The sequence below is a fragment of the Corvus hawaiiensis genome, chromosome 9 (assembly GCF_020740725.1).
Source record: "Corvus hawaiiensis isolate bCorHaw1 chromosome 9, bCorHaw1.pri.cur, whole genome shotgun sequence".
NCBI classification, from domain to species: domain Eukaryota; kingdom Metazoa; phylum Chordata; class Aves; order Passeriformes; family Corvidae; genus Corvus; species Corvus hawaiiensis.
The window spans coordinates 5,457,525-5,471,908 of record NC_063221.1 but is presented as its reverse complement, the minus strand read 5'-3'; the positions used below and the strand labels follow the sequence as shown (position 1 = coordinate 5,471,908).

At 48.0% G+C, this 14,384-nt stretch overlaps 1 long non-coding RNA gene across 1 annotated transcript; it reads right to left on the bottom strand.

Moving 5' to 3' along the window:
* Positions 1 to 1,695: 1,695 nt before the first annotated feature.
* On the bottom strand, positions 1,696 to 5,780 carry LOC125330227. Its single transcript, XR_007205430.1, has 3 exons — positions 4,750 to 5,780; positions 2,881 to 2,959; positions 1,696 to 2,414 (listed from the first exon to the last, which is right to left on the bottom strand). It is a non-coding gene; the product is annotated as an uncharacterized LOC125330227 (long non-coding RNA).
* Positions 5,781 to 14,384: the final 8,604 nt, after the last annotated feature.

Sequence of the window (14,384 nt, the reverse complement as noted above, 5' to 3'; positions counted from 1 at the left end):
CCCCTTTCTGTTCTACATACAGCACATGTTGAACTGTGTTACTAACCATTCGTTGCATACATGTCAATAAGGAAGGCACAATCATAAGAACACATAAGAATATTTCCAATACATAAACTCCAACTCATAATAACCTCTCAGCCCATCCAGAGATGTTTAAAGACTGGAACAGCTGACCTAGCCAATCTGCTTCATCACTCCACTGCAGTTTCTTAACATTTTCCTCCGATTTCTGAATGTTGGCAAGTATGGATTGAGAATGATCAGATAAATTCATACAACATATCCCTTCAAAATCCTGACATCCATGACTGTGGGCTAACAACAAAAAATCAATAGCAGCACGATTTTGCAAATTAGCATGGTGTACAGAATCTACAACAGCCAAAAGGCCAGAAAGAACCAGAGAAGTTGCATTTGTTTGCTGAGCCAGCCAACAGTCAAGCTTTTGCAAATTTGTAAGGGCTTTGGCTGCTGCAACACCTGGGGTAAAAAATGAAGTAACTCCAGTAAGTGGAGGATTCCAAAATTGTGCATTTGGGTCACACTCTGCAGCAAATGCATGAGGTGAACGCCTGCGTCAGTCATGCTTTGCCTGATGAGTGTGATTCATAATCATGGTTCAATTAGGAGTTAACAGTGTGAGGTGGCCAATAGTGCAAGGTCTGCCAATCACTTGCGAAGGCAAAGCAGGCCAAGCACGATCACCACAAATCAAAAATATCCTTTGAGGCAATTTTTGTGGGAGAGAATCTGAGGGTGCATAGTACACTCGGCCTTCATTTGTTATGGTTTGATTACAACACGAAGATCTACTGTGAAATAATAACTGACTTAGGGAAAAATCCTGAGTCATCTTACAGTATGGATTACTGTTACACCTCTTTCCTGATTTGCTATAATTGAAGTATATGCAGACATCTGTCAAAGCATGACTTTCTGATGACAAAGGCCAGGCAGGAGGCCATCAAGCACTCAAAATTACGGTGACATCTGCTCCAGTGTCGATCACTCCTGTTACAACAGTTTTGTGACTTCCCCACTTCAAACTACATTGCAGTGTGGGTCATTGATCAGAAATCTGCTGCACCCAAGAGACCAATGGACTACAGGTGAAACTGAAACCATGCGATCCTCTACAGACTGTATTCCCTCAAGGCTTGTTGTTAGCTGGGAAGAATAAAATGAGTTGAGCAAGGTGGCTGCCCTTTTTTATCATGCAGGGAGGTGTAGGAGTCCACAGCATGATTTTGATTTTGCCTGTATAATCAGCATCAATAACGCCAGGCAGCACAAAGAGTCCTTGAATAGTAGTAGAGTATCGTCCTAGAAGCAATGCAGCTCAGCTGCCTCCAAGAGGCCCCCAAATTCCCGTGGGGATCAGATGAACAGTAGTGTCAGCAAGAGTTACATCTGTGGCTGCTGCCACATCCAGTCTGGCACTGCCTGCTGTTGCGGGTGTGAGACTGGCATCCCAGAGTGTCCTCTGCATGAGTGTTAGCAGCAAGTCTGCAAATGTCTTTAAATCATGAGGTGTCATAGTATCGGATTTAAGTACTGACCCCAACATGTTGGTAAAGAAAGGTGATGATATGCCGAACTCTACAAGGGCACGTGGGAGTTCATTAATAACATTAAAAGATAGCCCTTGCCACTTAGCTAGCTGACGGGGGGGGGGGGGTGTATGTGACAGGAGTTACAATACGCTGTGCTACCTCTACATCGCCTGCTTCCAATGCTTCCAATCCAACTTCAACCCATTTATCATGTGAGTCCGGAGGGAATAAATCAAGCTCTTTCTTTGGATCATTAATTCCTGGGACAAAAAGATCATAAGGATAGCTAGGATCTTTTCCACTTCTCAAGGTTAATCATTTCTGCAGGGGCTCCACAGAGGATTCTCTAACTGAGGTGTGGCTGTAGTCGAGGCAGACATAAAAGCCACACTAGTCATAATCCATAGTCAAAAGGTAGAAAGATTTTTTTATTTTCTCTACTGCTATTCTTATACCTCTTCACAATGGCTGTGGCCTAGTTTAAGATTGGCTGCTTAGAAAACAATGACAAGGCTGTCTAACAAACAATGACCATTCAGACCATAAAACAATCAGCTATACAAGCAAAAGTATAGTTGCTACATATTATCCACAAGTTCTTCCTTGTACACTCTTAATGTCCCATAACAAGAACATCCTCCCTTCATGTCCAGAACATCTTCTCTTATTAATTATCTTCCCGGCCTTCTTTGTGGGTTTCACTGAAGCTGCAGAATTTCACTGCAATATTCTCACGGGTAAATTCTGATCGATTTTAGGTCTAACTCTGTGAGGCCTCCAGTCCAGCTGTCAGCCTCATCAGGTCCCCCTCTTTGTTGTTGTATTACAAAGGCAGTGGTTATTGACTTTTGCAGGGCCCTTTGCAAAAAAGACAATAAACATGGCACAATGAGCAGGACGCAAAAAATAACCAATAGGATCAGACATCCAATTTTAAGTAGATTTTTGATCCATCCCACAATTTGCCAATTGCCAAACAAACTAGTAAGCCAATCAGATTCTGATTCTTCACGCAATTTTGACACAGTAGTTTGCAATTCCTTAATGTGGGCATGAATAGATTTTGAATGATCAGACAAATTCATACAACACATTTCATCAAAATCTTCACATCTATGTCCATGTGCTAGCAACAGAGTATCAATAGCAGCTCTATTTTGCAGTGTAGCGTGCCTTACTGAACCAACATCTGTTAATAATCCGGCTAAAGCAAGCGAAGTGGCGTTAGTTTGCCAAGCTAACCAACATCCTAACTTGTTTAACAGTCCCAATGCTTTAGCAGCTGTTACTTGTGGAGAAAGGAAGGAAACAGCCCATCGAGTACCTGATGGCCAAAATTTGGTGGTGTCATCACAATCAGGGGCAAACGCATGGATGCTACGTTTTCCCCTCCGTGGTTTATGCTGTAAAATCATAGATGTGTTAGGTGTTGTCAGAGACTGAAATATATTTTATGACTTAAACATTTTCTTAAAAGACTTTTAAAACTGTATTACAAAAGCTGCAGAGAAGACTACCACACCCTGAATGGGGCCTGAGGCCTGACACTGCTCACTGATGAAGATAAGATAAAGTAACAACTCAGGGCTGGGGACATTCACTGAGCACAGGCTTAACACCTCCAAGATGAAGACCACAGCCCCAGGGCTATCAGCTGCCAGGCTCACACAGACCCTTGCACCAAGGGGTGGAAGGAGGAGAGGCTTTGGGTGTCTTGGAAAAGCCTGTGGTCAGAGGCACAGTGACTGCCCACCCTCCAACTGTGCAGAGGAGCCCAGCTGAGGGGTCCTCACGGCGGGGGGGGGGGGGGGGGGGGCGGAGCTTATCCACAGCAGAAGGGGGTGACATGGCCCATCACAGGGGCCCCCCTCAAAGGGGTCCCCAGACCTTGCACCAGAGCACCAGAGATGATGCAACAGACCCTCAGTGTTGCAAGCGACAGTGTCAAGCCAGCCTCTGCAAGAGAGGCACGTGGGCGTTCCCACCCGGCCCAAAGCGTATATTAATCCACAGATTCTGCACTCTTTGGCGTGTGGCAGAGCGTGGCGGCGTGTGGCGGCGTGTGGCGGCGTGTGGCGGCGTGTGGTGGTGTGTGGTGGCGTGTGGTGTGGTGGTGTGGCGTGGCGTATGGCAGCATGTAGCGGCGTGGCCATGGCGGCGATGGGGGACCCTCACCACCAGCAGACCAGATGGAGGGGAGCAATGAGACATCGTTGGGACCCTCGGAGGGGTGATATGCTTCCACCTAACCCCTGTCACCTCTCCCTGTTCCCCCACCCCCCACGCACACTTCTTTTTTTTTGTTTCTTTTTCTCTTTCTTTTCTCTTCCCTTCTCTTTGCCTCTTTTACTATTAAATGAGATACATCCATTTTTTGGCAACAACATCTAACCTCGTTCGGTTTTAATCTCGTTTCTGGGGATATTTTGAACCTTCTGAGTTCTTTCCGGTTGATGCACGGAGACTTAGCTTGCTTTGCTTTTCTGGGTTTAAACCGAAACTTAACAGGTGTTAACAGTGAGAGTCGTCCTAAGCTGCAAGGACCTCCCTTGATGTGTGATGGAATCACAGCCCATGTTCAGTCTCTGCAAATAAAAAACACCCCTGGTGGCAAAGCTAAAGGAACAGTAGTAGAGTGTGAAATATGTGGTGAAGTATAATTGCACCAGGCACTTTCATTTGCGAATATGGGTTGGTTAGGAGAAACATCCCATACTTTGGACTGATCAGATCCCGAGTAATTAAACTTAACACAAAGGTCCATTTTCACGGATCCTAAACGCTCTATCTCTTGCGGCTCAAGAGTTGCACGGGGAAGGTATGAAACCCATTGATCCCAAGCATCAGCGTGATTGCGTGATTGTAAAAGCTTGCTAACTGTCCTAGGCTTTGGCCAGTCATCTATCGGCAAGCCAACAAGGCAGGTAGGAGAAGGATTGTCAGGAGTAGCAGTGGCTAAGCACAGAGTATCTTGCCCCGTCGCATTGGCTAGGGTAACCCACACATTGGTTCTCGGCTGACTAACAGGCCAAGCAGAAATAGCAGGCACTAAGCTCAGCAAAACTGACAAGTACCATATTGGCACCTGCATTTTTCTGTTATTCATTGCCATTTGCACTCCAGTACATCTCAATGCAAGCCAATACCCCTTGATCACAAGGATATACAGTGCGATTCAGTCCTCCTTGGTCACCTGTGCTAGACGCTTTCTCTGGTCAGAGGTAGCTCGAACTATGCTGCCAAGGTCATCCCTGTGTTGCTGTTATCCTCAGGATTTGGCCGAACAGGCGGTGGGATATTCTGCCGCAAATCAGGACGCACACACCTTGCTGGCACCCACCGTGGTCCAGTATCTGTGGAAACACAAGCGTATCCACGTCCCCAAGTGACAAGGTCCCAGGGGCCTTCCCACTCACTGGTAAGCAAATTCCTTACCCATACTTTAGCTCGAGGCAAATGTGTTTCACTGGTGCACTGCAAGGAATAAAACTGATTTAAAATTGAGGGATTGTTTGAATGAGCCAGTATGGTCAAGTGATTTATGGTATATAGAGCTTTCAAAAGTCTGGACTGTGGGGTTTCCCCTTGCATTCTCCCTTTTTGTTTTTCTAAAACAGTTTTAAGTGTGTGATGAGCACGTTCAACGGCAGCCTGACCAGTGGGAGAATGAGGAATACCAAATTTCTGAGAGATGCCTCACAGACATAAAAAATTCCTAACTTTCTGAGAGGCGTAGGCTGGCCCATTGTCAGTTTTCACACAGGCAGGTATGCCTAAAGCAGCCAAGGCTTGCTGCCAGTGCAAAATTACATCATGGGCCTTTTCTCCAGCATGGGCAGAAGCCCATATAACAGAAGAAAGGGTGTCAATGGATACATGTACATATTTAAAACGACCAAAATCTGAAATGTGTGTAACAACAGTCTGCCAAAGCTGTAGGGCCAAAAGACCACAGGGATTTACTCCAAAGGGTAAAGGTCCATTAGAGTTATGACAATCTGGGCAAGCACTAACAATAGCACGAGCTTCTGTAGGTGTTAGCGAAAACTGTTTATACAATGTGCGTGCATTTTGATGAAAAAAGGCATGAGATGCTTTAGCCTGGGCTAGTTTATCTGTCTGAGGAACTGCCCAAACAGGATTAGCTAATGCATCAGCATGAGCATTACCTTCTGCAAGAAATCCTGGTAGGTTTGTATGGCTTTTAATACGCAAAACATAAAAAGGATACATACGTTGCAAAACAGCTGTCCATAAAGCCTTTAACAAAAGAAACAAATCAGCATTATTAACTTCTTTTAAAAGGGAACAATTTACTCGTTGTACAACATCTGCAACATAAGCTGAGTCAACAATTAGGTTAAAAGGGTCATTAAAATGATGAAAGGCCACAGTAAGTGCTTTTAATTCAACCAATTTTGCGGATCCAGTACCCTGACCCTGCAAAGTCTGCCATCCCTCCTCATTTTTCCAGGTGACAATTGCTGTTCCTGTTTTTCCTGACCCATCCGTAAATACTGTAGGCCCATCTACAGGAGTACGACTTAATTTAGGTTTTGCTGATAATGGGGTGGTATTCAGTGATTGTAGTAACTTATGAGTGGGAAAATGGTAATCAATTTGTTCTGTGCAGCTCTGCAGCGCGTTCTGCAGTGCGGAACTATTGGCCAAGGACCACTCAAAATAATCTTGCTGAATAGGAATAGTAAATTCAGCAGGATCTTTGGCAGCAATTTGCAGGCATCGGTGTCTACACTTAATAATTACTTAGTTAATAATCAATTCAAAAATTGTAGTGACTGTTTTTTAGGTTTGTGAGATAAAAACATCCATTTTAGAATACGCAATGGGTCAGGGGACCAATGATCAGACCATTGTGCAATAATATCTGTTGGATGAAATTCTGGAATTACAACAAAAACAACGATATCAATGTCAGGGTCCACACGGTACACATGGTGATTGGAAATAGTTTGTTTCACTTTATCTAAGGCTTGTTGAGCTTCAGGGGTAATCTGTCTTGGTGAGTTTAAATCTGAATCTCCGGCTAATATATTAAACAAAGGAGAAAGTTGTGCAGTGGTGAGTCTTAAATAGGGACGCGGCCAATTAATGGTTCCTAACAATTTCTGTGCATCATTTAGAGTGTGCACTGTAGTGTCAAATTGAGCAGTTTGAGGGCATATGGTACGTTCAAATATTTTTAATCCCAAATATTTGCAGGGTGCTTCTGTTTGGATTTTTTTCAGGTGCAATCTACAATCCATATTTGTGCAGAGCCTTTAAAAGCTCTGGCTGTATGTTTTGCAAATCCTGTTTGCAAGGAGATGCTATCAATATGTCATCCATATAGTGATAGCAATAACTGTTAGGGAATTGTTCTCTAATAGGCGATAGAGCTTGGGCCACATACATTTGACAAATAGTTGGACTGTTTTTCATACCTTGTGGTAAAACTTTCCATTGATATCATTTTACAGGTGCAGCACTGTTAACAGCTGGTACTGAAAATGCAAATTTTGGTCTATCATCAGGATGTAAGGGAATCATAAAGAAGCAATCTTTCAAATCAACAACTAAAATGTCCCATGTTGCAGGAATCATAGTAGGAGATGGCATGCCTGGTTGCAGTGCACCCATACTTTCCATGACTGCATTAATGCGTCTCAGATCATGCACCAATCTCCATTTGCCTGATTTCTTTTGAATCACTAATACAGGAGTATTCCAAGGGCTGACAGATTGCTCTATGTGCCCTTGCGATACCTGCTCATCAACTAAATTTTTCGGGGTGGCGAGTTTCTGTTGTGTTAGAGGCCACTGTCCTTGCTGCACGTGATGGTCAGTTAACCATCGTAGAGGTGTTACTGGCTGGCAACCGCCCTTCTGCACAATGACCCCTATTAAAAATTGGTGCCAATTGCAACTCTCCAAGTGGCTAAAACATCACGTCCCCATAAATTTAGAGGCGCAGCAGTCACATGTGGGCCAACTGTACCAACCCGGTTGTCTGGACTTTTTATGAGCACAAAATATGTACTTAAATAACTTTGTGTCATTCCCCCAAGACCCACAATTGAATTTTCCACTGCAGTGACAGGCCATGAGTTTGGCCAGTTGTGAAATGAAATCACTGTGCGTAGCGGGTTTGGTTTGTAACCAGGCAGAAACACCAATTTAGTGTAGTGGTTTGGTCCAAAATACTCATTACTATTTACCTTCTGTGAGATAAGAATTAGGAGAAACGTAAAGCAGGCACCAGACTTGAAAGAATATAAAGAAGTTTATTAACAGACCTAAAAGAAGGAAAAAAAAAAATCATACCACACCTTCAGAACTCTCCTCCTCCCCCCACCTTCCTCCCTTCTCCCACTGACAATGTAAAAATGCAACCCTTGAGATGTTCAGTCTGTTTACCACTTCCATAATAACCTTGTTCAGTCCATTTAGGAAGAGGAGTCTCTCTTGTCCATGCTATGAAAACATTATCACAATGAGACAGCCGCCTGGGTTGGTTCTCTGCTTGCATGTGAGTCCCTTCCCCCCGCCAACTTGCAGCTTTTCCCATGTCATAGGTTAGCAAGCATAGTCCCGGAAGGGACGTCCTTGCTAAGGGGTGCTTACAGTTTCCTCTGGGAACTGATAGAACCTATCAGCTGGCCAGTTTGAATATGGACAATTCTCTAAGCCACTTAAAGTTGTGACCGCCTCTGTGATCCACATTTAAGAATAGGCAAACTCCCCCTCCAAGCTCTCTCTCGTTTCCGGCGCTGGGACAGGTGGCTGCGGGGCCCGTGTGGGGGCCAGCGGGCCCGGCCCAGGCCCTGCTTGGGCCAGGCCAGGCCGGGCCACGGCCATCCTGGGTCGATGGGCCCTGTTCCAGCCATGGAACCCCCCCCCACTGCCTTGCCGTGGGCAGCCGGAGCGGCTCGGCTCTCCCCCCTCTCCACTGCAATAAGAAAAGTTCAACATTCCAGCTGCAAAGCTGCAAGGCCGAGGTGAGATTAACCCTTTTAGTGCTGTGAAGAGCTGAAAACCTGAGGGAAGAGAGAGAGGAGATGCTTAAAGCTGAAATTCTGTTGTGAAGCTATGATATATCAGAGTACCCGTTGTAATTTCATGAAGATATGGGGGGTGGAGTGTTCAACTAGTAAGCAAAAGCACCTGCGCTGAGATAGGCAGATGCTGATGCAGCTGTAATTTCATGAGAAGTTTGGACAGGGAGAGATGGAACCAGATGAGGACTTTTGCTCCAAACGGGAAAGGAGAAAACCTCAGTCCCTAGAGATGCTCCCAGAGATAGTCCTAACGATGAAGATGATGAAGACCCTTTGCTCCCAGGGAAGGAGAAGGGCCTCTGTTTTTGTTTCTGAATGGCTCAACCTTAAAATTGTACCCCAAAAAACTTCAAGAGTGGACCCTCGAAAGCAGTTGTGGGAAAAGCTGCAAGTCGGGGGAAAGGACTCACACGCAGGCAGAGAGACTCCTCTTCCTAAATGGACTGAACAATATTTGGAAGTGGGCGGCTGTCTCGTTGTGATACTGTTTTCATTCATAGCATGAGCAAGAAGAGACTTCTCTTTCTAAATGGACTGAACAAGGTTATCATGGCAGTGGTAAACAGACTGAACATCTTAAGGGTTGTTTTTTCACATTGTCAGTGGGAGAAGGGAGGAAGGTGGGGGGAGGAGGAGAGTTCTGAAGGTGTAGTATAATTTTTTTTTTCCCTCTTTTAGGTCTGTTAATAAACTTCTTTATATTCTTTCAAGTTTGGTGCCTGCTTTGCATTTCTCCTAATTACTATCTCACAGCAGATAAACAGTAATGAGTATTTTGGACCAAACCACTACACTAAATTGGTGTTTCCGCCCGGTTACAAACCGAACCCGCGACATCCCACAACTGCTTTCGAGGGTCCACTCTTGAAATTACTGGGGTAAAATTTTAAGGTTGAGCCGTTCAGGAATACAAGTTCTCTTCACCCATCTCTGGGAGCATTTCATCTCTAAGAACAGAGGCCCTTCTCCTTCCCTGGGAGCAAAGGGTCTTCCTCATCTTCATCTCTAGGACTATCTCTGGGAGCATCTCTAGGAACTGAGGTTTTCTCCTTTTCCATTTGGAGCAAAAGTCCTCATTGCTTCCATCTCTCCCTGTCCAAACTTCTCATGAAATTACAGCTGCTTCAGCATCTGCCTATCTCAGTGCAGGTGCTTTTGCTCTCAAGTACAAGTTGAACGCTCCACCCCCCATGCCTTCATGAAATTACAACGGGTACTCTGATATATCATAGCTTTACAACAGAATTTCAGCTTTAAGCATCTCCTCTTTCTCTTCCCTCAGGTTTTCAGCTCTTCATAGCACTAAAAGGGTTAATCTCACCTCAGCCTTGCAGCTGGAATTTCGATGATCGCTGTTGGTCACATGACCTCTGCCGGACAGCGGGAGCAGCTTTAGCTGAACCTTGGCTGCCCTGGAGAGGGGGAGCCGGGCCACTCTGGCTGCCCACAGCAGGGCTGGTGGGGGCGGTTCCGCGGGTGCAACAGGGCCCATCGGCTCCAGGATGGCCGTGGCCCAGCCCAGCCTGGCCCGAGCAGGGCCTGGGCCGGGCCCGCCAGCCCCCGCACGGGGCCCGCAGCCACCTGTCCCAGCACCGGAAACGAGACAGAGAGACTCTGCCTCCGGGTTTACTATTCTTAAGTGTGTATCACAGAGGCGGTCACAATTTTAAGTGGCTCAAAGAATTGTCCATATTCAAACTGGCCAGCTGATAGGTTCTGTTAGGTCACAGAGGAAGCTGTAAGCACCCCTGTAGGTACAAAAATGCTGTTAGTGAGGAACTTCTTGTTATTTTTCTGTGAGAGACTTTTCTCTCTCACAGAAGAGGTAGCAGGGAATGTAAACAACCAAGCCACCTGCAACCTTGGAAAGTCTTGTTTATGGTATAGTAGAAAATATTTTGATAATGGATGTTTTAGGATTTTGGCCAATCACCCCCAAGGGGTGGCTGGTCCTTTGTCCAATTAGACTATGAAGAAAAAAGTCTATAAAAGAGTTTGTAAAATAATTAAATAAATCAATCTTGCTGCACAATTCCTGCCTGCTGGATCTTCTCCTCCTCCTTCTCCCTATGGCTGCGGGACACGGTGATATAGCGTAGGAACCAGGCCTGCGGTAATATTTGGTGCTGCCCGACGTGATCTGTACTCTCTGACGTGTCCTGCTGCTGCGAGCCAAGCCGAATTCCTGTAGAGGTACGCTGTTCCTTTACCCCTCCGGGACCGGGAGGTCCGACAGGACTGAAAAATGGCGAACAGCGGCTCACAGAACGACTCTGTCATACTGGTCTGGAAAGGTGTGTTTAGCATATTGCGCACCTCCATTCCTGAAAACTCAGTTCGGGAATTATTAGACTGGGCTACTTTAAAAGGGATTTCCATGGACAGAGATACTGCCTTGGACTTTTCCTTATGGCAAGAGCTCGGATGCGCTGTCCGACACGAGCTCCCGACTGGGGAGCCGGCAGCGTTAGAATTATACAAAACCTGGCGGTTGTTATTTATCCTGCTGACAGCCCATGACTGTGATAGCAGGGCTGGATCGCCTGTCTCAGTGATGAGTGACGGAGGAATGTCCAAAGGGGGCCCCGCTGACTGGGCTTCCGGGGCAAGCGATGGTGGATTCGGAATAACCCCCCCGGCTCCACAGGCAGAGCCTGCACTGCCTCACCCTGCACAGTCTCAGGACTCCGCAGCCCCCAGGGACCCCGCGCCGCCAGAGGCGGGGGGGTCAGGGCAGAGGCAGGGTGCACAGCCTGCCTTGCCGTTCGGCTGGACGGCAGCCACGCCTTATCCAGGGCCACAGATCAGCGGCTTAGCAACTTGGACGCCCAGAGAGCCTCCTAGTTCGGTTCCGTATGCACCTGGATCTAACTTAGCGGGCGTAGCGCCGGGTGTGCCCCCCCTGGGACTGCCTGGCTATGGCCCGCTGCCCTCCCTGGTGCTGGACTGTTCTGCGCAGTCACAGAACCAAACCATGGACCTTTTTATGCAGCATCTGCCCTTTCTGTCAGAGCTACGAACCCTATCCCATAGGATGGAGGACTTGCTCAGCCTGTTAGAGCGGCGAATGCCCGAGCCCGCACCGCAAGCGGCGCCAGCACTGGTCCTGTTGTCCGCGCCGCCCGCGTCCCCCCCGCCAGCTGCGGGAGATACGACTCTGAGCCGAGAAACGGCGCGGCTGGCGACGAAACCAGAAACAGCTCTGCCGCGGGAAAAGCTGGAAGCGGCGGCGGCGGCTGAGCAGCGGGCAGAGGCGGCGGCGCCGGGAACGGCCGCAGACAACGGGCCAGCGGCGAAGCCAGGCGCATCTGCAGAGAACGGGCCAGCGGTGGCACCGGGCGCGTCCGCAGAGCGCGGGCCAGAGGCGGCGGCACCGAGCGCGCCTGGGGAGCGCGAAACAGCAGCGGAAGCGGTGACCGCGCTGAACGCGGCTGCTGTGTGAGAGACGAGTGTGGTGCCGGCCGCGGCGCCGGGCGCAGCCATAGCCCTAGAGGCAGTGGCTGCAGCTTCAGTACCGGCTCGGTCGGAACTGGCCGAGATGGCCTTCTGTAAAGAAGCTGCTGTAAAAACTGCCGCACAGCCAGCTGCAGTCTGTCCTGTCTGTTCTGGCTCTAGTGAACTTAGCCAAAAGTGCCCCTCCTCCCCGTACATTTCTGTTTACTCCCAGCACCCCAAAGTTGCCTTTGCCTGATGATTCCTCGTCAGGCAGTGAGGCAGATGAGGTTCTGGCCCCAGGTCGTCAGGCGGCTGTAGCCGCGCGGCGAAGAAAAAGGCTGCGCCGGTCTCGCCCCTGGACTTTTCCGGACTGCACGGTAACAGTGCGTCCGACGCATTATAATCGCTTCCTAGAGTCTCTTAAGATGCGAGCATTGGGGGAGGGTGACTGGAGGTTATTAGAAATCCTTGGAATGCCAAATAGATCTGAGGATTCTGGGGGTAACCGGGGAGCTGTTACACTCCATCCGCAGGCTGTGCCCAAAGTTCAGGATGGTACTGGTTCCCCAAAAGAGATCCGAGCTTTCCCAGTGTATAAGGCTCTCCCAGATTCAGGGGAGCATGACAAGCATGAGGTGATTGCTTGGAAAGTTGCCCAGGACCTCCAATCCAAGGTGGCACAATATGGGCTAGGTTCTGCTGAGGTTATGCAAATAATAAGGGTGATAAATATGGACTTGCTTTCTCCATTTGATATCAGACACTTAGGTCAAATTCTATTTCAACCTGTACAATTTACAGTTTTTGAGAAAACCTGGAGAAAGCTGGCCGGCAAGACTGCATTAGCAAATATGCAGCTCCCTGCTGCTGATCCTAGATGGACAGCAGGAATGGATGCTTTGATGGGGACTGGTCCCTTCTCTGATCCCGGTCTACAGGGTAACTTGCCCTCTAGCGTCCTGCAGCAAGCACAACAGGTCGGCATGGCTGCCCTGTTGAAAACCATAGAGTTGTCAGCACCCAGAAAACGATATACTGAAATAGTTCAAGGGAAATCAGAGTCATTCCTTTCTTTTGTAGAGAAAGTTGCTGCTTCTCTTGAGAAGCAGGTTGAGGATGAAGGGTTAAGACAGTTGTTGTTAAGGCAGTTAGTGAGAGATAACGCAAATGAGGAGTGCAGAAAAATCATAGATGCCTTACCAGGGGATCCTGAGGTAACACACATGGTCGAAGCCTGCGCTAAGGTGGGATCTGGGAACCAGAAAAGGTCTGCTTTGGCTGCGTTCCTGCAGCCTGTTCACGCATCTTCTGGTCGTGAACCAAAGCAACCAAAACAGGTGAAGAAATGGAAGCGGCCTAAGCCGAGTCAAAAAGAGAACACACCGATCCCCCAGTGCAAAAGGTGTGGCAGGCCAGGGCATTGCACGGGCTACTGTAGATCCAGGACTCATGCCAATGGTCAGCCTTTGTCGGGAAACTTCTGCCGGGGTGCAAGGAGGGGGATTTGCTCTCTGATGCAGTCGCTCCCCCAGAGAGTGGCACAGGTACAGACACAGGCCTACCCAGCCACCCTAGAGACGGCACCCAGGGATCAGACGGCACCCAGGGATCAGACAGTTTTGACGTCCACACCGCAGCCGCAGTCGTCTTAGACTCTAGCGGTATTTATAAGCTTCCCTTGGATGCATATGGACCCTTAGCCCAGGGATCCAGTGCGATGCTGGTGGGAAAACCTGATGTTGCCCATCAAGGAATCTTAGTGCACTCAGGAGTTATTGATGCTCACTTTAAAGGTCAGATTTGCACTATGGTCTCCATGCAAAAACCTCCTGTAACTATTCCTGAAGACCTGCCTTGCTAAATTAGTGCCTTTTAAGTCTTGTGTCCCCAGGATAGAACAAACTCATGAAGATAACGGCAGTGGATCTACGGGACTTCCGCAGGCCTTCTGGACTGAAGACATCTCTGACCAAAGGCCACAGATGACATGTACCCTGATCCTGCTGAACGCCTGTCCACCCCGGACTCAGCTTCGAGGTTTGATTGATACGGGTGCTGATGTAACTATCATCTCCTTCTCTGTGTGGCCTCCCTCATGGCCTTTAGCCCCGGTGGGATCGGCCGTTGCAGGAGTAGGAGGATCCACACAGAGCTATTTAAGCGAACGGCCTGTGGTGGTGAAGGATTCAGAGGGGCACACAGCTATGATTAGGCCTTATGTTGCTACCACTTCCCTTAACCTTTGGGGATGGGATGTATTGGCAGCTTGGGGCGTAAGGATTGGGACAAATTTTTAGCAGGGGTCACTGTGCGTAAGGGCACACAGTATCCTACA